General features: G+C 34.3%; 1 protein-coding gene across 2 annotated transcripts in view; it reads right to left on the bottom strand.

Moving 5' to 3' along the window:
* The window catches only part of LOC145263819 (uncharacterized), a 99,482-nt gene extending 74,242 nt beyond the window's left edge, over nt 1-25,240 (bottom strand). Inside the window, exon 1 of one of the 2 annotated variants that reach the window (XM_080120882.1) lies at nt 24,282-25,240. The gene's annotated coding sequence lies outside the window, so the exon portion shown is untranslated. Of the gene's footprint in view, nt 1-4,137; nt 4,251-24,281 lie in introns of those variants that run through there. The other variant, XM_080120883.1, reaches the window with a different exon arrangement.
* Nucleotides 25,241-26,036: the final 796 nt, after the last annotated feature.

The raw sequence follows: 26,036 nt of genomic DNA, 5'->3' as shown, positions 1-26,036 counted from the left end.
GTTTAAAATCAACGCAGTTGTAGTAGAGGTCACCGGAGGCGTTTTTACTCGCTCAGTTGAAGGTTCTGTGCATTTTGATCTCGGTGAAGTTTGTCTGCAATATATTTGGTCGATCGCTGCTGTTGTATTCCTCACAAGTTGGCATTCATAGCTCTGATGATCCGCTGAACTATGTAGTGGCCGATTATTTAGGTTGGGGTTTCCAGTTTTCTAAAATTAGCTTTTGATGGGAGTTTTGGTGGTGTTTTTTTTTTTTTTTTTTGGTCTGTTGGATAATAATTTTCATCTGATTAACCTTGAAGGATTGGTTGTGTACTGTTGGAGGTGGTACATGTTACAGTATTAATACTTTTTCAGGATAAAGCGGGCAACCAGTCACCCGTTCGTCCAAGGTCGATACATTTTGCTAAACTTATTAAAAAAAAAAAAAAATCTTAAGCATGGCTGATGGCAATCCTATTTGTACCAACTAATAGTAGGATCGGTAGTAACTAGACGGAGCTGTGACCCGTTGAGTCACAACCAATATTCATTATAGTTTGATTTCATTAAAAAAAATGTATGGAATATTAAGGGGCGGGGATTTCACTAAAAAATATTTTAGTTTCTGAATTTTGCCGATAAGGATTGAGGATTTATATTTGGATTCTTCAGATTACTACTCTCATTTTCAGTTTTATCTTTCACAAAGTTCCGGTCGATGTAACCTCCGGCCTTCTTCGGGTGTATTTTGTCAGACTTTCTGTCAAACTCTGGATTTTGCACGGAATTTCGAATTACTTATGACTAGGGCTAAGACAACAGAATATTCTTATTGTTTTGACTCTCGGGTATATATCCGACACAGTTAATCAACCAAGAACCACATCATCCTATATAAAAGCATATAAGATATTAACGGATACACACTTCAGAGTCAACAATGAAAAGAATATTCCGTTGTCCTAGCCTTATGACTCCTACCCGATCATGGCCGATGGAAAAAAAATGCTACCCCCCGGAACGTTGGGAAATTAATTCTCAAAATGAGAACACTAGTCGAAATAATCCAAATACAAATTAAAAATATTTCAAGTTTCCTTATTATCCTTATATACAATATAAAAGTATATATTTAGCTATTTAATTTACATTAGTGTTCCTGGTATGTATAAGTATTATGAAAATTAGGTAGCAAAGCTGAAAAAAAAAATTGCTTTATAAATGCTCAGAGATTGTATTTATTGGCTTCCCCACCGAGCAAATTAGGCACAAAGCCGTTTTTTTTAATATGGGGAGGAAAACCAGCTCCCCCAAGGGGACACTCTCGCAGGGTTCAAATAAATAGCAATTGTCTGATATGAAGGGTTTCCCCCACATTGACCAGAACTGCCCTGTTGCAAAATTCGCTTAATTATGATATTTTAATTTATACAGATTTCATGTTTATCATCAAAGACAATTCTCTATCGATTATTGCATTGTACCTAAAATGTAGTTGCGATTTTAAAAGTAAAAAATAATAATAATAATAACTTGGGTACCATCAGCTAGAATCGAAACAAAAACATGTAGCTCTCCAGCCTTATTCATTACTGTTTGAACCAAGTCCACACGACTATAAAAACGTAAGAATAACGTTGTTAAAAGTTATCGATGTATATTTATGCATGTGTAGAAGTAACATGTTTAATCGACTTACGCCTGCCAAGTTTAATTTTTTTTCTAATTTGGATCTCTTAGCAGCTATTCTTACCAGCTAAAAGTAAAATCGCCTTTGTTCCACAGGTTCAAATCTCGTATAAAGTTTCAAGTTTGTGGACTAAAAATTGACAGTAGTTTGATAGAGACGGTTCCGAAGGCAGACAGACTATGTCACTATGCATTATAAACACGCATACACACACACAACTTATATACACACATACACACACATAGAAATAAAAAGAAACAAACCGAGTTATGTGTTTATCAACGTTTCGTCTTTATTTTATCCAGAGGAAGTCTTGAAATAAAGACAAAATTACCAACATTGATGAACACATTACTCGGTTTGTTTGCTTTTATTTCTCTATTTCGTTGGAATACAATTTTCATTATTCTCATCATATACACAAAACGTACATACATATACATACATATATATATATATATATACATACATATATATATATACACACACATACATACACATACATATATGATGGCTGGAAATTCGCTTTCGAACATTGCCATCACTCGATATAGCACAAAAAAGGTATGTAGAAACACGAAAACATTCAGTGATGAGCTGCACGAATGTGGCTTTTAAGACCTGCCAAACTCTAGCATTCCTTGGCACACATTGTACAGACATGTGCACCACTAGCAGCACGTTCTTTGTGTTCTTTTTTATGCAGGATCAAATGCCGTTTCAAACCGCCTGCCGTTTTGTACGTCCGCCCGCAGTTGACACAGGTTAACTCTGGCAACTCAAGACTGCTTGTGGCCCACTGCGCCGATGAGTAGTCTGGTGGCTCATCAGCCCAGCTCTGCTCAGGCATATTCTTCCGCACACCTCACACTCCAGACCAATTTGACGTCCCCGCCCATCCACGTCTCCTTTCATGCTCCATTTCCGGATATCACGTTTCAGCCGCTCATACTGGATTCGATCCGCCTTAAACTTGCCCACACCTCCCCGCAAGGTTCTTCTCCACCCTCCGCGATCCAAAGCAAGACTCTCCCAGGTTCTTTCATCAATCTTACATTTAAGGTGGCTCTTAAACAATCCTTGAATCTCAATTTAGGCTTTTGAGCCATACGTCTATATATACATATATACATACATAAGCGAGATAAAACACTGATAGAAATCAGATAAAAAATCCTGATAGATATTAAAGTAATACTATTGATTTCGAGTTCCAGTGCATACTTAACTCAATGCTCAAATTCTATTACTCACGGGGATAATTACAATGGAATGGTATATCCACCCATGTTCGGATACACTTTGTCAACACCGAGAAAGCATTTGGACTACAGCAACCAACTCACACTCAACACAACAACGAATAAGGCTACCCCTGATACTTTACGAAAAATCAATAAGGAGCAATACACTTTCGCTATGTGGGAATATCACTTTCTCCCATGGGCCGATCTTCTGCCCACCTGGATTTATAACCCTGAACGACATTGGACTCCTTCCGATAATGGATTACCCAGGTTGTATCAACTTCTCTTTTCATATAATTTTCTTCATATAATTATCACAACCACTCAAAAAAACTTTTCAATAATTGTGCTGAAAAGCAAAATAGCGTCCATTCGCAGCTGAACATTTTGCTAACTGCATTTCATTTCCTCTGATATGACCCTATTGTTGAAAATCCATGGATTAAGGAAATTAAAATAACTCCTTCTATATATTCATTTTGTCAAACAATAAATTCTTAAATCGAATATATGTCCCTATGTTTTTTTTTTTCAGAATTTAAAATTTAACAACGAAACTTATATATACATACATATATACATACATACATACATATACATACACACACACAGGTGCGCGCACTCATAATTTATTTCTCATTCATGGAAAAACTATCCTGTAAATGTACTCTGCAACTGTACGATGATTGGCCAAGAAAGGGGAACATAGAACTGAAAATATCTGACCAGAGACAAATCTCTCAAGAGATATTCTCAAAAATTCCCCCAACGGGTACATAAAAAGGTGAAAATATATTTTTTTTTAATAAAAAGACAAAATAACAAAGGAGTTTCTATTTCGATTTGAAAATAAACTGATCTTCTGACGAATATACTCGGTGAACAAAGTGCAACAGATTCAACCAACTGAACTTAAAGAGGCGGTTAGAATCTCAAAAAAAGATATTTCGGTTGGAATGTATGCGATAGCGGCTGAATGGCTGGCACCCGGTAGGATGCCCCATCCCCAGCTAATACAAAATAAAGTTAGGAAAAGCAGAAAAACAAGACTATCGAAAGAATATCTGCAAGGCAATATTCTCTGATGTTCTCGGTATTGTTCTTCGGTGTCAGTCATCAATTCAGTTCAAATTAATCAGAGGATTATTGATGGCATTTGTTTCCCAGATATCTTTCTAATTAGAATTCTTTCTAGAAAAAAAAAATTTGAGTACTTACGGAAGTAGTAACCAAGTGTCATTTACCAACATCCTTAAGTGAAGCTGTTTCTGTAGAATGAACTCGACTTGAACTTGAAATACCCAGGTTTTTAGTCCGTGTTGTTAACTACTTAGAAACGTGACGGTGGCTGTTTTGGGGATGTCTATTAAAAGTTTTGTCGCACCACACTGACACGAGTAAACCTTGACTAATTATTAATAAATAAATAAAAATGGTCTGCAATTACCTCGTTTTGATGACGGTTTTGAATAACCAATAAATAATTGATCACAGAGTAAAATATATATCTACATATAAATAAATGAACGACGCTGACAGGATGACATCCGGAATAAAAGGGGTCCACCAATCCTTTTACACACGAGGCGGAAAAGTTCAATAATGTAAAAATTTCTTACTCATAGAAGTGGCACCCCTGCAACGAGAAGCCAACCAGGCACAGATATTTTTTTAAAAAGCAAAGAAAAAAAAAATGAAGCAAAGCCCACGTGAATAGTGACTAAATGAAAAGTGCCGTAAAAAGCCAGTTATGGTTTGTTGCACACAACATTAAATTATATTGCTACCACTTTAGTGAGCAAGATAAGTCGACGTAAAAATTAAAAGAGATTTTATAATATATTAAATACTAGCTGTTCAGTTCGGCTTTGCTCGGGGCCTAAGTGCTGTTCATAACTTTATGTGCATATGCCTTGAGCCCCTAAGGGGCATAGGTCATCTACAACTTTGTAGATGCTTCTGTAGCGACTGAGTTCTTTTTACGGGGTGAGGGTGCTGGCCCCACGTCCAACATTCCCAGAAGGTACATACAGCGCCTAGTCTTCCCAAATGGTCACCCATCTGGTACTGGCCAGGCTCAACTTCGGTGATCTGACGAGAACCGGTGTGTCAATGTGATTGTGCCGTGCTGTGTGTGTATATATATATATATATATATATATATATATATATATATATATATATTAAAAGGTTTGACTCTTGTCCAGGTAACCTACATCTAAAATTTCAAGTGTTTAGACCCAAAATTGGCGGAGGAGTTTGGTAGAGTTTTCAACAGTCAAATCGTTGAAATTTAACCTCTTGACAGCAAAATTTCTGGTAAAAAAAAAACAATGAAAGAGATTTTTCTAGATCTCAATACTTATGTCAAATCTCGAATCTGTAGACTGAAAACTGACACAGTAATTTGGTAGGGAAATATACACAGACAGACGATTTCACTTTTATATATATACTAGCTGTTCAATCCAGCTTTGCTCGGGCCCTATGTATGTTCATAACGTGCCTTACATGTAAATACACATTATGTAAAATTTCAACTGTTTAGACCAAGAATTGTCTGAGTAATTTCTTAAAGACTGCAAAGGTAATTTTTTTTAACTTTGAACCCAATTTTGGACCCTTAACATTTATTATTTTCATCTCAAAGCAAAATACAAAGTTTTACCCATGTCCAAGCTACCTACATCTAAAATTTCAAGTGTTTAGACCCAAAATTGGCGGAAAAATTAGGTAGAATATGCAAAGGGCAACTCTTTCAAGTTTAACCTTTTAGGAGCCAAATTTCTGCCCCAAAACTTATTAAAATGCTTGCCACATGTCTGAATACCCGTTATGTATAAATTTCAAATGTTTAGACCCAAAATTGGCTGAGCAGTTTGCTAGACACCGTAATGGTCAAATCTTTTGAACTTTGACCTCTTGGCAGCTCAAATTTTCGAGCCGAACCGATTAAAAAGCTTGCCCTATCTCTTAATACCCATTATGTAAAGTTTCAAATGTTTAGAACAGAAATTTGAATAATTTGGTAGAGACCTCAGAAGTCCAATTTTTTAACTTTGACACCAATTTTGACCCTTAACATTTATTGTTTTGAGCTCAAATCAAATTAAGAAGTTTGATCCCTGTCCAAGTAATCTACATCTATAATTTCAGGTGTTTAGACCCAAAATTGGCGGAGGAGTTTGGTAGAGTTTTCAAAAGTCAAATCATTGAACTTTAACCCCTTAACAGCAAAATTTCTAACCGAAAACCAATTAAAAAGATTTTCCCAAATCTCGAATCTGTAGAATGAAAATTGACAGAGTAGTTTAGTAGGGAAATGTGCACACACTACTCGTCACATGATACTGAAATTAACAGGAAATAATAAAGCAAAATGATCTATAATGAATAATATATTTGAATAGATGACTTACGCTTAAAGAACTATGGCAGCAAGTTAAATGCAAAATGCTCATCTCAAGTTGCCGACATATTTCTATTACTTTTGCGCATGTGCAAATTCATTCATAGCTTGAAGTGGTTTAATTTTACATCTTTTTTTTTTTCTATCTGTCTATGGTTCGAACGGTAGAGAACACGGCTGGAGCGCTAAAGGTTTTGGTTTCGATTCTAGCTGATGGTATCTAAGTATTTTTTTTTTATTTAGCTTTGAAAATCAGTACTAATATATATATATATATATATTCTTTTTTTTTCTTTACCTACACTTGAAGCGTTGTATATTAATTGAAATAAGAATTACGTATATAAATGGATACGTTTGGAAGGCTGAAAACAAGGTTAAAATACAGAATAGGCACAAAACACCCTCCCCATGTTAACAATAGCTTTTTAAATAACGTTATTATTTCAGCACGGATCAATAAGTGCACTAGTGCCATAATAGGTAATATATACAATAATAACCAAACAATCTATAATATACATCTCACCTGTCTGTTTAAATCTATGTATGTATGTATGTATGTATGTATGTCTAAAAATTTCGAAAAAGGCGGCGGATATTCAGGAATTGGTATCGTTTGAAGCTCGACCCTTCGAACTAAAGACAAATTCCTTCACCCTCAACTGGGCACTTTTCTACAAGGAGGGATCGTTTTTTTTTTTTGTGTGTTTTTTTTTTTTTTTCGTAGATATTTTCGAAAGTCATCCCCTCTTTTCGATTGTCTAGCTTAATTTAAACATTTGTCACTTCCGGTTTGGCGATGGACGCCACGGCAAAGACGTCACGTTTTATTTATTTCCTTTTTTTTTCGCGTTCTTTTTCTTCCTTTATAGTACGAGTTCGAGCCTGCTTGCCACCACTTTTTTTTTTTTTTTTTTTTTTTTTTGCACAACACACACCTCTTAACACCTGGGCAACGCCGGGCACCGAGGCTAGTTATATACAAGTAATAATAATTAGTGATGAATGGTGATATTTACAACTAGAAATAAAATATGTTTTAGGTCCCCGAAATTCGTACTAAAACTGTCCGCAAGGACCCATGGAACACTGGTTAGAGTACTTGGGGAAAAAAATCAATTGTAAAAGTAATATTCTCCTAAAGGTTGAAGGTTCAATTCTCAGTGTGGGCGACTGAAAAATACAATTGTGAATTATTTAGGACTTCTATTCAGTCACAGCTGACGGAACGAGAGCATGCTAGCGCCGTGAGGTAAATAAAGGGTCCCGTTAGAAATTCCGTCCCGATTCCAGAGTTCGACAAGACACATATGAAGAAGGTCGGAGGTTACATCGGTCGGAACATTATGAAAATGATACCCAATATGAGAATAGTAGTCCGAAGAATCCAAATACGAATAACTAATCCTCATCTAAAAAAAGATTTACAACTGTGAAGTCGGACTTTGCCTGAAAGTTATTTTGTTAGCTTGTTCTGTTGTGTTAATTTTGTAAGAGCATTGCCCATAAAGGCGACATCCATATTGCAAAACAAAACATTTACACCTTGTTATTTGCCAAATCTTTAAAACATGGCGAACACGGTATATTTTCGCAAACCAAATATAACAAAACTAGCATTTCAGCCCGGCGTTGCCCGGGTGTTTGGAGGTGTATGTTGAGAAAAAAAAAAAAAAGTCAATTTTTTTTTTTTTTTTTAATTTTGACCCCTATTATGACCTCTTAACATTTGTTTTGGACTCAAATCAAGTTATTAAGTTAGATCCATGTCCAAGACACCTATATCTAAAATTTCAAGTGTTTAGACCCAAAATTGTTGGAGGAGTTTGGTAGCGTTCTCAAGGTCAAATCGTTGGACTTTGACCCCTTAACAGCCAAATTTCTGGCCGAAAACGGATCAAAGATTGTCCCAAATCTCGGTACCCTGTATATCAAATTTCGAGTCTATAGACCTAAAATTGACAGAGTTACTGCGTAGGGAAATGTACACAAACACACAGACAGACACACAGACACGTTCACTTTTATAGATATAGAAGATTGATAACAACCACTGCTAATAAAACAATCTCTTATGATCAATTAAAAAAAAATTGACACCACAGCACAGGTTAAAATAATTAACGTTTATTTCTGCTCTAGTTGTATAAAACATTTTTACACCCGCAATCGCATTTAAATAAAATTCAAATAAAAATTATGGTTTTCTGCCACCGAAACGTATGGAGAGTCAAAGGGTTTATCGTAATTACAGAATTCTGGCCAACTCTTATTTCAAAATCGCGTGGGTAATAGCTTAATGAAGCATATAAACATGTATTAAACGGAACATCAAGTACATGTCTTGACTCGTATTACTAGACGCCATTTTGAAAAACAATGGCTAGGATTTAATACGAAAATCTTAACGAAAAAGTTAACTAAATTGGTGGATACTCTGAAAATCGTTCGAATTACAAAGATGTTCGAATATTTTATCAAGATTCGAACTACTGTTCTCATTTTCAGTGTTGGTCTAGTGCTTGACGACTGACGAGCTATGTGTTCAAAGTTCGTTCCACAAAAAAAAAAATTACTTTCACTTAGGATGTTGGTAACCTTCCCGTGATCCCTCCCGTAATCCCATATGTCTTTCTAGAAAGAAAAATATCGGGCAAACCAGTGCCAACAAAGGGATATGTAAATGCCAACGTCCTTCGAACTCCGGCAGTCATCACTGAATTTCGGAAGGAACATTTTAGTTAATTCACGAGGGTAACATGTTATTAGTGAGGCATGATTGTGTAGAAGTCTTAAAAAATTAGCAAGTGTATTGTTACCACCCGTGCTGAGGATTGAACCCTCAACATCAAGAAGAGCGTCACTTGTAACTGAATTTTATCTAGCACTTTATCCATTACGTCAGAAATACTTGCTGACAACGTAAGTTAGAGTCTCAAACTAAGACGACTGTACTTCAGAAGTTCGATTAAAACGCGTAATTTGAAGAGGTGATCTTTTTTCATAGTTATTCGTCTTACCAGCAGGGAGACCCAACGATGCGCGGGATCGAATGTGTCCACGATCGTTTCGTAGTTCCAATACTTTTCTCATCGAAATTGATAAAATCGCCAATTCTTTTTTTTTTCAATCAAATTAATTGATTGCCTGCTCCAGTCTGGGACCACCGCAGTGCACCAAGTGGAAGCTTTGTACGTCTCTTGGCAGTTATGCACAATGCATTGTAGGCTATATTACACTGTAGAGAACCTACTACTGATTTTAATCAAATTATTTTTATATAATGGCTTGAATTAAAGTTCATTAAAGTTTAAAATGCAAATGGAATTTACACTAATTTCGACATAGCACCTAATTACGTAATGTTTTCACCTGAAATGCGTTTATTTCAAAATTCACTGATCTACATAAGCACAAACCTTTAATGCATGCATGCATGCATGCAGCGACCTTGCTGTTTTAACTACGTCGGCGACCACGTCTCCCCAAATTGTGGAGCCATGGTAATCTCGTGAAGACAAGTAAAGACGGTAGTTTCCTGTTGGTTTCAATCTTGATTCGAGGGTGCATCTCCCTCTGTGAGCTCATCGCGCCCATAGATACCAACGTGGAAATTTCTACGACTCGACGCGGTACATACAGCGCCTAGCCTTTCCAAATGACCACCCATCTAGTACCAACCAGGCTTTTCATTGCTTAACTTCAGTGATCTGGCGAGAACCGGGGTGCCAACGTGATTGTGCAGTTTATTACGATCCATTTAAATCGCTAGCTTTGGCAATTAACACAAATGGTGATTTTATATAACTTGTAAGTTTTATAAAGATTTAATCAGACACTTTTTTTTTTTTTGTTACATGACTATAAGATAAGTATATGCGTAAAGAGATAAGTCTGAAAAAAAAAAAATACGTGGTTTATCGGCCTGACTTATTTCACTACCGAACTGTGTTAATTATATTTCGACCTCCTATAAGAAAAAGCATTGCAAAAGCCTTAAAAAACGTAATTTTTTTTCGTCAAAATAGATAACGCTAGAAAACAAATTTCCCGTTTCTAAATTTTTTGGACGCGGATTGGACATTCGTATTATCTGGAATCTTCGGACTACTGCTCTCATCTTGAGTGTTATTTTCATAATGCTTCGGTCGATGTAACATGCAACCTTCTTCGCGTGTATCTTGTCGAACTTTGAAATCTTTCCGGGAATTTGGACGGAATTTTGAACGGAACGCTTTATTTACTTCATGAGGGCAGCACGCTCTCGTTTCGTCAGCCATAAGGAATTCGCAATTGTATTTTTCGGTCGCCCTTACTGAGAATTGAACTGTCAACCTTCAGGAGAAGATCTCTTTAACAATTGATTTTCCCAAGTACTTTAACCATTGCGTCACGGATCCAAATTCCCGAGTTCGACAGAAATTACCAGAGGTCGACAAGCTACACCTGAAGAAGGTAGGAGGTTATATCGACCGAAACGTTCTGAAAATTACATTCAAGATGAGAACAGCATTTCGAAGATTTCAAATAATACGAACAAATTTCCAGTAAAAAAAAAAAAAATCTATGACTATCCTTTATCTAACGTTTGTGTAGTACCTGGGTATGAACATTCACAGCTTTACCTATCTACGACCCTTTCATACCTAACACATATTTGAAATTTGGTGGAAAAAAATCTGCTCTTACGGTGTGAATTTATATATACGTATACACATCAAAATAATGTAATGCAATAGATCTACTGGTATGGAAATCTAGTGACTCACTTCGGAATTGACCATACAATTTTCATTCTGAACCAATATATAATTTCCCTTACTCTATTATTAAAAACTTTTAATTATGATTTTCTATGTTTATTGTATTTAGTAAATTAGGTATAAACCATTTATAATATTTGCTAATATTTTTTCCTCCGAGGAGATTGGTAGACATCGAAAACCTATAGGTTAAGGAGATATACTTATTGAATTGTACTGTTTGTCTTGCATATAATAACATAGGTAAAAGAGATATACTTAATGAAATGTATTCTTTGTCTTGCATATAATAAAAATTCTACTTTTGAAATTTAATCATTTCATATCATAAAATTTAAATTACTAAATTGTAAGATATATATATATATATATATATATATATATATATATATATATATCATTTTGATTGTCGGAGTATCGTTTTTTCTTAAGTGTTATTTTCCCAACGTTTTGCAATGGCACAGTGGATAGAGTATTGGTAAAGGTCAGTTGTAGAAGTTACTCTTCTGGAGGTTGAAGGTTCATTAAAATCGCGAATTAATTAGAACTTCTACCCAATCATGGCTGACGAAATGAAAGCATGCTTCTCCGGGGAATTAAATAAAGGGTTCCGTTCGAAATTCCGTGCAGATTGCTTTGCAGAGTTTGACAAAATATACCTGAAGAAGGTCGTAGGTTACATCGATCGAATCATTATGAAAATGACACTTAAAACAATAAAAAAATGAAAATGACACTTAAAACAATAAAAAAATGACTTGAAAACAGTAGTCCGAAAAAAAAAAAAAATCCGCTGTTAGCATGAACGTAAGTAACGTCTTTTTGGTGGTGGTGGTGGTGGTGGTGGGGAGACGGGCAACAATAAAAAAACATATCTAAACAGATTTCTGATTTTCTGAGACTAGGAATAATAATTCGTATTGTTTGGATTCTCGTCTTCAGTAATAATCACCTGTGGCGCAACGAATAAAGTACTTAGTAAAATTCATTTGCAAGTTGCACTTTTCTAGAGGTTGGTGGTTCAATCTTCAGTGCTGGTGATACTCAACATACAACTTTCTCCCTATAATGGTTGACGTAAGGATAGCATACTATCCCGTTCAAAATCCCATGCAGATTCCTGCTCCGACGCAATCCTCTACTAATGTAAGATCCAAATACGTCCTAAAATACCGTTGCCACATCGGAGCACTATCTTGCTTTGACAAGGTTCAAAGCTTCGAAACTTTGTGACGACCTTTTTCTCCTCCCTATAGCCTCTTCCAGAACCGACTTTGCGAGTCTATCATTATTGTCATGGCACTTGCTCGATGAAACTTCAATTTCCTCCCTGCAAAACAAGCACTCATCTAGCTACAACCATTGTCAACATTACCCCTACTCTATCTGCGTTTAGATATAAATGCAAATTCTATGAACAAAGCTTCTTTCCTAGAACTGCCTGTCTGTACACGAATTGGCTCCTATATGGTTTATTATAATACCAAACTGACCACATACAATAGTAGATGTATGAAGTATCTGAAATGGGTATGATAAAGTGGAACACAAGGGGGGGGTCACTTATAAGGAGGAATCCCATGCACGTTCACACCGTTTTATGTTGAGCTACCAAATTTGGCTCTATAACCTACCATGGGGGAGGGGGAAGTTTTTATACGTTACACCGCTCACTCTCGCCAATGAGTGTGGGGCCCCCAGTGGTGTCACTTATAACTGGGAACCCTATGCACGCTCACACCGTTTGACGTAGAGTTACCGAACTTGCTATAACCCAGTATGGGAAAGGGGTTTATGGGTTACATAGCTCACTCCCACCACTTGAGGTGGAGCTCCATGGGGATCACTTATAGTGGGGAACTCTAATTAGTGTTCATACGTTTGTGACAAAGATTCCCACTTCTGCCCCCTCATGTTCGTTTGAGAAATTGCCATCCCCGACCCTATAAAGATGACCGAGCAAGGCCTGATCTGTCTGTACGATGATAGAACGCTGTGATAAAGCTTTTGTCGGTCTCCTATAAGACGACAGGAAATAGAAGATACAAAAAGTATGTAGAAAATAAATATTAGTTTAAAAGAATTTTAAACTTATTCATATAAACGGTCTATGTCTGTGTCTCCATATTTTCAAACTATCTCCACCGAAACTGAAAGTTGCTGAGTGGAGCCAGGGATCTCAAGTGATTGGATTTTTTACGAACCGTCCTTTTATGAATCTTTAACCGGTTAAAATTGTTTTAAGGGGGCAAAAATGAGTAAAGATTGAAAAAAAAAATCCTTAAGCATTTTATACATTCATTTTAGTTTATTTTTAATTTGTTTACATGCGTGTCACGTTAGTACAGTGGTAACATCACCAGCTTTGAATGTTACAGTTTCAGTTTCGATTCTAGATGGCACCTAAAATGCCTTTTTTTTAACTTTTGAAATCACGACTCATATATATATGCATACATATACACACACACACACACATAACTGGACAAATTAAAATCATATTTAAGCGTATTTTACGCCCGAACAAACTCGGGCGACGCCCCCACCCCTTAGTATTGTTATATAAATCCGAGTTCGTTTTTGAATTCAGTTAACGGCGGATACTTCTACTCGTAATATATATATATATATATATATGTATGTATATATAACAATAGAAAATGCGAGTATGAAAAGTAATATGGTTAAACTTAAACATGGAAAAGTAAAGGACTAGTTGTTAAAACTGGAAAAGAAAAGGACAAGATATTCTAGTAAAAAATATAATAAATTTATAACTTAAAATATTGCAGCATTAAGAATTGATTATATAATGTTATAAATTGATTTTCTTTTTAATTCTTAATGCTGCAATATTTTAAGTTATAAATTTATTATATTTTTTACTGGAATATCATGTCCTTTTCTTTTCTAGGGTTAACTAGTCCTTTACTTTTCCATGTTTAAACTTAACCATATTACTTTTCATGCTCGCATTTTTCTATTGTAATCCATCATTTTTCCAGGCTTCCAGTAAATTCATTTGTTCTTTGTTTAACTTCGGTCTTATTTTTTGTTTTTGCCCCTATAAACACATATGTAATAACAATGTATGGTACTCGTCCGTTTTCAATAAAATCCCCCTTTCATGCTTTCATTAGTGAATTAGTAGCAACAGTAGTCGCTGAAGTGACGTGGTTGCTATGGAAACTGGTCATAAAGAACGTCGCTCGCCTTATATTTTTTTACGATTTTGAACACCAGAAAATTCATCATAACTTGTTTTACTGAATGAAAATTGAAAAAGTGTTTTCACAATATAGCTGAGGGGGTGATCTATAAACTGTAATAATTGTTTGAAATTTTGTCTTTAAAGCAGTTCTGAATGACTAAAACTGATACTTAACCATATATTCAAACACGGTAGTGTTCGAATGATATATATATATATTGTGTGTGAACCAATCACGTATTGCTATTTACATACGAACCGACAAACTCCAGTTAGTTTATTAATATACAAGTGGGTGCAGGTTTTTTTTAATACTAAATTTTACCATTAAATCCTCAGAATAATTGAGAGGTCAAGTGGGTAACGACACGACTTGAGTGCCCCACGTTCGAATCTAGTTCGTTCCACAAAAATCACTGACTTTAAGATGTTGGCAATCTTCACGTGGCCCCTTCCGTAATCTTCGATGTCTTTCTAGAAAGAATTTAGACTGGGGAAATATTGGGGAAACCAATGCCAACAATAAAATCTTCGAATTCATACGATGATGATAGAATAAATTTTGGAAATGATTAATATTTTGAATTATTCAGACCACGATTCTCATCTTGTATGTTATTTACAAAACATTTCGGCAAATTTAACCCCCGACCTTCTTCAGTAATAGCCGAGAAACTATAACGCAACAGCACTCAAACTAGCTGGGTTGAACCGACTTCTTCCAAAGGAGCAAGTGTCATGAGAATATGAAATTCACAAGAGGCCCATGGTGGGTTTCATATACCCGTCAAAGGAAATGATGATCGGTGTTTGAAGGGAGGTATCGACGCCATCTTACAATAATCACCGATCAAGTATTGACCAGGCTCAAAGTTGCTTAACTTTAATGATCTCACTTGAACTACTGTGTCAACGAGATTGTGCTATATATCTAAAAAAATAATACAGAATATCAAACGGAATCTTTCATTTAATCCACGTGGGGTTAAGGTAATTCCTTTGTCAGCCATGACATAAGAAATCTTATGTAGTTTTTATTAGTTCTTAATTAGTATCATTTGGAGTGAGGATTGAACCTGCATCCCCTCAATTTAGAAGCAGGTTTCTTAGAATTGATTCTACTTGTCCCTGGGTGACGGAACGAAAACAATCGACTTCCATTGATTAAATAAAAAGGGCCTGAAGAATCCTACCTCACCCCTCTATTTTTTTTTTCTTTTCAATTTATTCAGCGGGTTATAATCGAATGGACACTAGTCTACAAGATTGTTAAAAAAAAGTAAAGATTTTAATATTTGTGAGGGTGTGCTCAGTTTGTTTTTTGCAATAATGAACATATCCCAAAATTACGAAAATCTATAAGATAGAAAATTGATTAGTGGAAATAATTTTCGAAGAAAATTAGCGAAAATTGAAAGTTTTGCTTAAAAAAAAAAAAAAAAAAAAAAAAAAAAAGTACGTATCGTAACGGGGGGGGGGTAATTATTTTCTGGCAACTTTGAAAATCTTCGGCCAATTCCAGAGAAGTTTTCACATTTCAAACTAAGTGTTACTTCCCTTGTTTTTAAGTCACATTCCACATAAAAATATGGTGAACCGATTTTTTTTTTCGATAAAATATGAAATGTTTATTCTATAATGCAGTAATATTTAAATAATTGCTGTTAGTTTAAAGTGACATAAAAGTAAGTAGATACCACTGGTTTTCAATGAGAATTTCGCGCTAATAACGAATAAGCACCCGTTGTTTTGCCAATATAATGCAACTTTATTGAAATAAAACAAAAAAACTTTAAATGCTGAAAATTGTCAACGACGATGAGAGCCAACAATTTCAGTCGAATTGAGGGTGATAGTTTCATAGAAGAAAAAAGGCAGATCAGGAAGAAAATGTGGAAATACAAGTTTAGATTCCTTTTCACATAAATCGATTTTAATACAAAATTAGAATCGTATTCTCAGATGATAAATGATTTTTTTTTCAAATTGTTGTTCATTGGTTATAATCTTGTTTTTTTTGTTTGTTTGTTTGTTTGTTGTTTTTTTTACAAGTTGTAAAAATGCGGAGCATGCGGGGTCCCACCTCCACGAGCGAAAAATTTACTTTCACCATGACTAATGTTTCTGCAAAATTAAAAAAAAAAAAAAAAATACCCAAGGCATCCCCACCTCAATTAAAAAAAAATAAATAATTTCGATTATTCCGAGCACTGTACTAATTTTGGATGTTATTCTCGTGTTTTAGCCGATGTAACCTCTGACCTTCAGGTACATCTTGTTGAACAGAGGAAGTTGTACTAAATTTTGATTGGAACTTTAATCCATGGGGTAAATTGCTCTTTTTTTCAGCCATGATTGAACGTTATTCTCACAATGTTTCGGTTAATACTAATTACTTAAAGCTTCCATTCGGTCATGGCTAACAGAACGAGAACAAGTTATCCTCCGGTGTTAAGTAAAGGGTTTCAGGTCAAAGTGCTGATGAGTACAAACTAAAAGATTTACCTTTCAAAAGCTGATTTGGTGCTTATGCACTTATGTTACCGTGTTATTTTTTAAAATCATATTTTCAAGTTCAGTTTGAGTTAATTTTTTTTTAATGAAATTGTTAGATGAAAGTAAAACTCCGTCTCCCCCCCCCCATATTAAGAATCGCTTTCTAAGTAATAACGTTATCTCAGCACGGTAACATAAATGCATAAGTACGTTGATTTTTTGGCGTGGATCTGTTTTGAACGAATGTTTTTTATGATATTAAGAACGTTATTATCCAATGTTTTCTCGGTCAACGTGACTAGAGGACACAGTCATGTCTCGTCATTAAAAAGTTGATTTCTAGGAGTATTGGTATGGACAAATATAAGTTAAATTTGTCGCCGGCATGTAATTCTTATGATATTAAGACCTTCATTATTCAATGTATTTCTAATTGTTTTCGCTGGTCACTAGTGTTGGGACTATTTATCGGAATCGGAAAAATCGAAATATTTGAGGGTATCGAAATCTGTATTCGAAAAATTTGTACCGATTTTCCGATACCAAAACGATTCTTTTTATTGCCTTTTTTATTTGATTAAAAAAAAAATCTTTCATTGCTGGTAATAATTATAAAACTAGCGGAACGTGTGGAAATTCCACACTGGACTCATTCATATGTAATATATTTATGTTGGCATTCTGTAGATGTTCAGTGTAAATGGAGACGTTCTGATATTATTGTAGCTCTTTTGTTAAAACTGCAAAAGTATTTATCCAAGCTAGCAGGGACGCCCGGTGTAGTTAGGTCGGAAAATACGCTTAAATATGATATTTTAAGTCTTACAGATTTCATATATATTATTATAGAATTAATGTTCTATCAATTTTTATATATTAGAAAGTTGCGATTTCAAAAATAAAAAATATGTATATGGCTTGGGTCACCAGCTTGAATTGAAACCGAATCCCAAACCTTTGAATATATATAACTTTAGTTCCTTTGGCTATAATCGAAAATGAAAGTAAAAAGTTATGAGGAATTCTTAGTAAAATTATTTATAAAATGATTAAATGACTTGAGTACCATCAGCTATAATTGAAACAGAAACTAAAACTGTAAGAATTCTTGGTAAAATTATTACAAGGAATGGAAATCCATAACAATTAAACGACCCGGATGTAAGCGTCACACAGAAAATAACAGACGGTATCGTATTAATATATAGATAAATATTTATTGATTTTAAACCACTAGTGAAGCTAAAATCGATAGATTGTCCCCCACAAGTATATTTTTTACGTTTAGGGAAATATCTGCACATTTATCGTGTGTTTTCTACGGTAACCGGGGAAAAAATACACCTATATAGTCAAATATTCAGAGATTTATAAAGAATCAAAATCGGTAATTTTATCGGAATCGGGAAAAATATTAGAATCGTCCCATCACTACTGATCACCATTCTTAACATGGGGATGGGGTGATTTGTATTACTTGGAGCGTTCATTAAGTGTCTTATGCAACAAGAAATGGCGGTCACTAAATAATTAGCTAAACGTGGGAATATGAATGTTTTAATATAAAAATGACAAATCTAACTGCGATGTAAGGTCGTGCCATACCAGAGTAGCCCTAAAAATTAACTTTAAAAAGGTAAGTCTTCATTTGGTCCTCTACCTCACAATACCCAGGGTTTTTTGGGGGGGGGGTTACTTTATGCACATATTTGCTTCGGTTTGTTAGCGTCAACGATGGAAAAAATAGCGATTAGTGAAAACCATTAGCGAATACATCTATAAATGTGTGTGTGTGTCCATTTCCCTACGCAATAACTGTCAATTTTAGGTCTACAGACTCGAAATTTGATATACAGGGTACTGAGATTTGGGAAAATCTTTGTAATTCGTTTTCGGACAGAAATGTGGCTGTTAAGGAGTCGAAGTTCAACGATTTGAGCGTTGAGAACTCTACCAAACTCCTCCGACAATTTTGGGTCTAAACACTTGAAATTTTAGATATAGGTTCCTTGAGCATGGATCTAACTTGGCTTGATTTGATCCCAAAACAAATGTTAAGGGTCATAATAGGGGTCAAAGTTTTAAAAAAATTGACCTTTTTTTTTTTTTTTTTGCTCAACATACACTACATGTATCAGAAATTTGGAGGAATTTTTGACACCCCTAACAGAAAACTGCGAATAAAATATAAAAAAACGCCTAATTTCTCTTTTTAAAGTGGGTTGTTTATTTTCTGTATGGAATATACTCCCAAAATAAACTATTAAAGTTGTTTAAAAAATAATAGAAATATTTTTTATTTAAAAAAAAAAAAAAAAAAAAAAAAAAGTGTTTACAAAATGCCGGCGTGCCTTCATGCAGCCATTTTTTTACGTAATGAAATCAATTGAATTTTACGAGTTAAATATTTTTCAATTTTTAAACTTAAAATCTATCAAAATTTTTCTATTGATTCAATTTTAACGATATTTTCAGGGTCAATGTGGAATTTTATGCTCTTTCCAATACACCAAATATAATATTTTAGACAAGTTTTTTTTTTAATTCACCCCCATCCTTTTGAAATTTTAATAATTTATGTACCAAAGTTTTATATACCACAAATTGATGATAAAAAGATCAATAAAGAAAATACTCTAATTTAAAACAAAAAAAAATTGTTTTTTGGAAATTTACCTGTAAAGTCCAAAGTGTAATACCTATCTTTTTTAAAAACCACTTTATTTTTTTACTTTTTTTTTTTTTTTTAATGAAAACTCATGTTATGCTTATATCATCAAGTAAATACCGGACGCTGACAGCAAATTTTTCTATTTCATTCAATTTTTTTCTTTTTTTAGATATTTAAAAAAAAAAATTCAGTCGATAAAGTATTAAAATATATCAATCAAAAACTCGTATTTCATTAAGAGAATTAAAAAAAAAAAAAAAAAAACAATCGGTGAACTGGATTTTGTTTTAGGGGAAAAACTTATAAGTGAATGTTCGTTTCTTTTTAACAACGGAGGACAAAAAATACTAATTTTGGTTAACACACGCGATAAAAAGGGACATTATTTATGTCCCTTTGACGATCCATATTTGATAAATTTCATATTAGCAGGAGGAGCTATTTTAAGCTTGGCGCAAAACACGTTACAAAAACGCGATTTTCTACGACCCTCGCTGTAAAAAATCCTTTTATTTAAAAAATACATGGTATTTAAAATATAAATATGGATAAATTCTTAACAATGAAGAATGGAACTACTCATTTAATAGTATATTTTTTTTTAGGCAAGTGATTTTTTTTTTTGGCATTTATATGTATACATATATTTATAAGCAAGTCAGAATATGTTGATTTTCTTTATATTTTTTTAAGAAATCCGCTTAAAAAAAAAAATATTGCATAATTTGCTATTAAACCTGTTATTTTTTTTTTATTGGTCTTTGCTCCTTTAATTGAAAAAACAATTAAGGTTTGAATTACATTTTTCAAGTAGTTATAAGTTTGGAAAAATAGTAAGTTGAATTAAAGTTCTGATCATCATTTTTAATGGCCACTTTCTGATACACCTAAACATACACCTCCAAACACCCGGGCAACGCCGGGCTGAAATGCTAGTTAGATAATAAAGATCATAAAAACTACTTGTCGGCGACGATTTTAAATGTAATATTCGTCTAAAACAGACCTAAATGCCCCTAAAAATCAACTTTTGAAAGGTGAGCGTTTAGTTGGTACACATCGGCATTTTGACTTACGCCAAAGTATCCTGTACCTCTATAAGGCCACCATTCGTTCACGGATGGAGTATTGTTGCCACATTTGGGCCCGTGCACCAGCTACTAGTCTTCCACTCTTATTGTTCAAAAGAGAGTCGCCAACCTAATAGTTCCAGCAGTATCAGCTAAGCTTCAGCCCCTGTCCCATCGACGAAATGTTGCATCCATCCGCCTGTTCTACAAGTAGTTTAATGGTGGATGCTTCGAACTACAAGTCCTCCCCCGAGACTGAAATACACCCGGCCAACAGTAAAATCCCACTCCTTCACACTAGATGTAAGACAGCCTTCTACTCCAATAGTTTCTTCCCCAGAACTGCTAGACTTTGAAATTCTCTTCTGGGTCCCTACTTCACTGACTGTACTGACATGCAGAAGTTCAAGTCTAATGTAAACAGACCTTGCTACTCAACTCCCTAAATAGTACGCCTACAAATTATGTCCCATAGTAGCCCCCCCCCTACATCGCAGTGGCACTGTGCCTTGTCTGGGGTGAAAATGCAATTTAAAAAAAAAAAAAAAATGTCTAAGGTCGACAAAACGCTTTGTACTCCTACACTTATTGATCTGTGGTGAAATAACGTTATTATTTAAAAAGCCATTCTTAACATGGGGAGGGGAAGGATGTTTTGTACCTATTCTGTACTTTAATCTTACAACTGAATTAAAAAAAAAAAAAAAAAGTCATAAAGCTTTAATTAAATTTCGAAATACGATTTAAAAAATAGCGCGGATCAGTAAGTGCATTAGCACCAAACGCTTGATTACATCGCCCCCCCCCCCCGCCAACGTTGTGAAAAATAAAAATAGGGTAAAACTAGTGTGAAGAATGCAAATGCATATCATACCTTAGAGTAAAGTTTTTTTTATTCAATTTTCACCCCAAACAAGGCACAGGGCCACTTTGTAGTAGGGGGTTACTATCGGAGACATAAGTTGCAGGGGCATTATGAAGAGAGATAAGTAACAAGATGTCTGTTCACATTACACTTGAACTTCTGCATGTCAGTACAGTTGGGAAAGCAGAATTCCGGAAGAGAGTTCCAAAGTCTAGCAGTTCTGGGGAAGAAACTATTGGAATAGAAGGCCTTCTTACACCTAGGGATCTCTACTGTGAAGGGGTGGGATTTAGCTGCTTGTCGGGTTTCTCGGGGTTATTCACGCCGAAGGGGTACAAGTGCTTGTAGTTCGTCAGAGCATTCACCATTAAAGTAGAACAGGCAGAGGGATGTAACATTTCGTCGATGGGACAGAGGCTGAAGCTTAGATGACAGTTCAGGACCTATCATGTTGGAGACTCTTTTGGACCTTGTCTAGGAGTGAGAGATTAGTAGCAGATGCACCAGCCCAAATATGACAACAGCACTCCATACATGGGCAAATGGTGGCCTTATAGAGGTACAAGATACTTAAACCCGTTGATAGTTTTTATAAGTAAACAAGTTTAGAGTGTGTGTATATATATATATATATATATATATATATATATATATATATATATATATTATTTAATTGAATTCATTATTGAGATGAGGATTATTTATTTCTTGCAGACTATTTTTTTTTTTAATTTTTAGTTGTTTTACGACGTTTCGGCCAACTATTCCTCTGGCCTTCGTCAGGTGGTAACCGCGACGAGATAGGAACTCTGAATCTCCTGACTGCATTCTCAGCAATTACTGCCATCCATAGTTGCTGTCGTCTCAATGGCAGTAATTGCTGAGAATGAAGTTAGGAGAATCCGAGGTACTTGTACAGTTTAATCAAAACATTAAAAAAATGAAAATTTTATATATAAAAAAACTTATATTGTACGTATCCGGTATGGAATAAAGTTCATTAAAAAAAAATCACTTAATTTCAAGTAGTTTTTTTTAATTTATTTATTTTACAGCGAAAAAACAAGTTGTTATGATACCGAGCAAAAGGTTCGATTTTTAGGAAGAAAAGCTAGTATTAAAGATGGGGAGGAAGTGTCGGCGCTTTAAACTGAGTTATCTCCTCGTAGCGTGTTCAAAAAATCCCCCCCCAAAATTAAAATTCAAACGTGCTGTCCTAAAAACGTTTGGTACTCATGCAGAGTGATCCGTGCTGAAATAACATTATTTTAAAAGCCATTCTCAACATGGGGAGTGGAGGGTATTCTGTACTTTAACATTACAATTGAATAAAAAAGCATATCATAAAACTTTAATTAAACTTGGAAATACGATTAAAAAAATAGCGCGGATCACTCTCTGCATTAGCACCAAACGTTTTTCCGCTGTAAAAACTACTATCAAATTAAGTGAAATTTTTCCGGAGATCTTCAGTTCATAACGGATACGTACAATATAACCTTTTTTCGATATTTTCATTTTTTAATGTCTTGATTAATATGTACAAGTACCGATTCGGAGTTCCTATCCCGTCGCGGTTACCGCCTGACGAAGACCAGGGGAATAGTTGGCCGAAACGTCGTGAAACTACTAAAATAAATAAATAAATAAAATAGTCCGCAATAAATAAATTCAGTTTACCGCATGTTATACTTTTGACAGCAAACCGAAAAGGTGGCCAAGAAATAAATGTTACCAAAGGCAAGATAAGTTTCTTTTACCTAGCTAAGTTTTTTATGCTTTCATTTATTGTCAAAAATTTCAAACGTTTATTTGAAACCCAAGTACTACCGAACGCTTAAGATAAAATGACAATAAAGATAGCACACATGATGATGCCGCATTTGCGGTCTCGAAAATCGATCAAAACTCGAAAATAAAAACTAATGGCAGAAATACAAATAACCAAACCACCGTGAAATTTATTGGGTGGATTTCTAGGAGCATTGTTTAGTTTTTTTAGATTTGACAAATTATCAAGACTACAAATATGACCGCTCCATCTCCATCTTTGTTGTCGTATTAGCTTAACCGCTCGGCACTAGGATTGCGTTTCAAACGCTTTAAAATAAGTTTTAAATAAATTTGGTGTTTATGCACTTATGTTACCGTGCTATTTTGCAAGTTAGATTCGAGTTTCCTGGTGTCTTGTTTCTTTTTGTTATTAAGTGGAAGTACAAAATAATTACAAAACACCCTTCCTTCTTCACGTTAAGAATGGCTTTCAAAATAACGTTATTTCAGTACGATAACATCAGTGCACTGCATAAGTACCAAAAACGTGTGCAGACTGGTAAAAGAGTAGCTTATCTTGCCTCTTGTAACATTTTTATGTTTTTTGTTTATTTTTTTTAAACTCTTTTGGCGTACCTGAAGAATTTTGCCCCCCTCTCTATTTCATTATTTATCGAATCTAGTCTACCAGATTATCAAAAACATTAAAAAAAAAAAAAAAAAAAAAAAATCCAAACTGCTTTATAAAAAGGTTAACTCGCGAAATTTTGCCTAAAAACGTCGAGTCGATTTACTAAAACATTGTATTAGAAACTGAGCACCCTACAAATATGAAAATATTGATTTTTTTATATGACAATCTGGTATTCGATAATAATCCGCTGAAAAAAGTTTAAAAAAAAAAAAAAAAAAAAAAAAATTTTTAATGAAACAAAAAACAGAGAGCGGTGTGTGTGGGGGGGGGGGGTAGATTCTTGAGGTCCGCCGAACACTTTTTTTTTTTTTTCAGAGATTGTTGTCTGCAGCAGAACATGTCCCAATTTTAAATTGAGCCTGTACGCTGTTTGTCAAAGGATAAGTATTAAAAGAACGTGTACTTACATCTCATTCTGATTAGAGAGCCTTGCGTACTTTAAAAACAGAAGCAACGTAGAAAATCCGGCAGATTAGTGGACAGTTCATTTTTTTTTTTTTAATTCAAAATCACGACGAATATTTTAATAGTGATAGCAACAGAAACGAAGAAACGCGCACGTGATATACATATGCAAAAAAAAAAAAAAAAAAAAAAACACAGTAACACCACAAATATTGACACCCACACCCAACGTTCGCGCCACAGCGATGAAATCCCAGGTAAATATTCTACCTGGCGATGCTTTCTACTAATTTTACATTAAGGATCTCACCCACTTTATATATAAAAACTCCGCCCCCTACTTTTCTTCCACAATAAGCCCCTCCCTCGAAGCGCAGCTCATTTTATAGACCAGACTTTCCTCCGTGTGACCCCACATACGTCTCTTCTATAGAGTTGGTGACACCTTAATGTTATTCTGAACAAACGCACGGAAGCCACGCCCACAACGTGTATTTAACAATTCACGTATTTACAAACGCCGGCTAAATAATCACATCCTATAAGAATTTACGGGGGTTTGTTTTACAATCCGCAGAGATTAAAAAAAGTGGTTAAAAATTTAAATAGATAATAAATAAACGTTACCAAAGGCAAGATAAGCCACTCTTCTACCTGGTTGGATAGATTGTTAGTGTTTTTACTTAATGTGAAATGTTTATTTGGCTCGAAAAACAAGTAATGTCAACCCGTATACAAGCACAAGAAAACATGGCCGCAATGTATTTGTTACGCGGCCATTTTTTTTTCTTGTGTTCGTGTATGGGTTGATATTAGTTGTTTTTTGGGTCAAATATTTTACATTAAGTAAAATCATTACAAACCTAACTAGCTAGGTAGAAGAATAAGTAGTCTTGCCTTTGGTAACATTTATTTGTTATATGTTAGGTTGGTAACTGAGTTCTTGCCGTTTTTAAAATCTACATTTTTAACGTAAAATAAGAACTAACAACTATTTAATCAATGACGTACTCTCCATTAGTGTTCATATCTTTTCCTTTTTTTTTTTTTTTTCAACTTGACATTCCATTTTGATGGTCTGAAAATAAATAAATTGAAATAAACCAAAATAAATAAAACTAGCAGAACGCGTGGAAATTCCACGGTAGTCGAAAAATTTGTAAACATTGTAAATTAAATTAATAAAAAATTTAAAAAATAAAAAACAAATGACGACGAATTTAAAACAATTTTTTAGCAATTTTTTTTAACCTTTTAAAGCTAAAAAGAATTGATTTAAACAAATTTTGTCTTTTGTTTATTTTTTTTTTCAATGGAAATTCAACACACAACATATCGCTTTGTTTTATATTTTCTGAATAATTCTTTTATATAAATTATAAAAGATCAGATGTCAAAGCACTTGCACATTTTTTTTTAAATTTTTAAAACGAAATGATAATAAGAAAACCTTACAATTTCCTCTCAAAGTGAGTTTTTTTTAATTATGAGACAAATTAGCAAATTTGAAACCGTAAACAGACAGTTATGTTTTTTTTTTTTGTATTTTTTAGAATTTTTAGAGAGGAAATGATTTTTAACTGATAAATAGCGACTGTAAAGGAAGGTAATTCGTTTCTCGTTAATTTATGTTTACGATCATGATGTTTTTTTGTTTTTTTTACACAGGTCATACGGACAGTTAAATTAATATTATGAATATAACAAATAAATTTTTAAAACACAATATATTAAAAAAAATAAATAAATAAACGGCA

Source organism: Euprymna scolopes, chromosome 39 (assembly GCF_053919585.1).
Source record: "Euprymna scolopes isolate OS-2025 chromosome 39, ASM5391958v1, whole genome shotgun sequence".
NCBI lineage: Eukaryota > Metazoa > Mollusca > Cephalopoda > Sepiida > Sepiolidae > Euprymna > Euprymna scolopes.
This window is presented reverse-complemented; position numbering and strand designations above follow the sequence as displayed.